The sequence below is a fragment of the Sorex fumeus genome, unplaced genomic scaffold, assembly GCF_029834395.1.
Source record: "Sorex fumeus unplaced genomic scaffold, SorFum_2.1 ptg000054l, whole genome shotgun sequence".
In the NCBI taxonomy this organism is placed as follows: Eukaryota; Metazoa; Chordata; class Mammalia; order Eulipotyphla; family Soricidae; genus Sorex; species Sorex fumeus.
Genome location: NW_026606111.1, coordinates 50994960 through 50996609, shown reverse-complemented (window position 1 = coordinate 50996609; position 1650 = coordinate 50994960). Strand labels below are relative to the sequence as shown.

The 1650-nt window shown below is 40.5% G+C and overlaps 1 pseudogene; it reads left to right on the top strand.

Annotated features, from left to right (window-relative positions):
- Window positions 1-1249: 1249 nt before the first annotated feature.
- Window positions 1250-1343, top strand: LOC130033833 (uncharacterized; annotated as a pseudogene).
- Window positions 1344-1650: the final 307 nt, after the last annotated feature.

The following is a 1650-nucleotide window of genomic DNA, read 5'->3' as shown; positions in this document are numbered from 1 at the left end:
CTATACCTCAAAAGAAACAGTGACCAGAAACAAAGACTCCACCATGCGGGAAAGATACTCGCAGAAGCCTACCAGGTTCTCTGAGAGTGAGAACTGGACAATCAGAGTTGCTGTCTTCTAAATAAGATCCAGTCTCTGGATGTTGGCTATTGATGGCATTACATGGATCCAGGGGTAGTTCGTGGTTGTAACACTTAATTACTAGAAGATGGGGGATCTGGAAGGAGGGGGCACAGTCTTGATCTGAGCAGCCATGGAGATCTCATCCCCCGGTCCCGCACATTTGGGTTCCTCTTCCAGTTCCTTCATGCATGAGGCTCCTTCAAGCTTGGGAAGAGTGGTCTTAAGCGTACCTATGGCTGGTTGCAGAGGTCTTCAGCTGCCGGGGCTCTGCTCAGTGCGGTGAGGGAATCTCACCACGCCACCTCCAAGGGGCCCCAGTGAGGAAAGCCAGGTGCGAGGTCAGGAGATTGTTGTTTTAGACATATTTGGAATTAATTTTAGATAGAAAAGTACACATCATTGAAAATACTTATGTGCTTAGTAATAAATTACTACACACTTGTTCAATCTCGTCAGAGACCCCACTCTGCTCAGAGAACTAGATTTTTAATTACAGATCCGTTTTGACCATGTGTCATTACTGAGAATCACTATCAGTAGATATGAAACTCACTATACAGAAAGATGCACACAGGTTACTATGAGTCATCTATGTTGTTAATGTGAGTTGGCCATTAAACTTCACTGAGACCCTTTGTTCTGTCCTTTATAGGAGCCACATGATTCTCACCTTCCGTTCAAGTTGAACTTGTAATAAGGTGGAATGAAATTATCAATATGCTTCTCACCTCATTCTTCAGGAGAAAAATCCTACATACATTCAAGGTGGTCAAAGTGCAGACAACACCATCCACCTTTTCCTGGAGATGTATAGGGGACTGAGGTGAGAACAGCAAAAGGCTCTAGTTTAATGGTCTTAATTAAGGTTTCAGGGAACGACATTAAACAACCTCATATACCATCTTCCAAAAGAATTATTCTGTAAAACTGATGCCTAGGATATGGTAAAAGATAATATGGTAAAAACCATATTTTTCTTTCTGGGACATTAAATTTCTAAATCTATTTATGCATGCTGCTTTGAAATACATTCCTTGATTAGGAATCATTGTCTGCCATAGGAGTGAGGAAGGACAACACTCAAAGTAATAAGAAGAGAAAATATGGAAAAATTAACTCCTACTAAGTTTAACACATTTACTAAAATTGAAATGATAAAATGATGAGCATGGTCCTTGCACAGAGATGATATGCAAACTTGTAAAGCATTCCATATTTTTGTTGCAAGAAGAATGACCAGGTCTACTTTAAGCTAAGAAAATCCCCACAAGTACAAAAATTCTACATAAAGAGAGCACAAGTCCCCATCACAACAATCTCTCTCAATGTCAATAGACTAAATGTGCCAATTCAGAGGCACAGAATAGGAAGATGAATTAGAAAACTGAAACCAACGATCTGCTGCCTGCAAGAAACACGTCTGAACAATCAAAGCACCCATGGGCTAAAAGTAAAAGAGTGGGAAATAAGTTTTCAAGAAAATATGACCTCCACAAAGCTGGAGTGGCCATACTAGTATCAGACCAC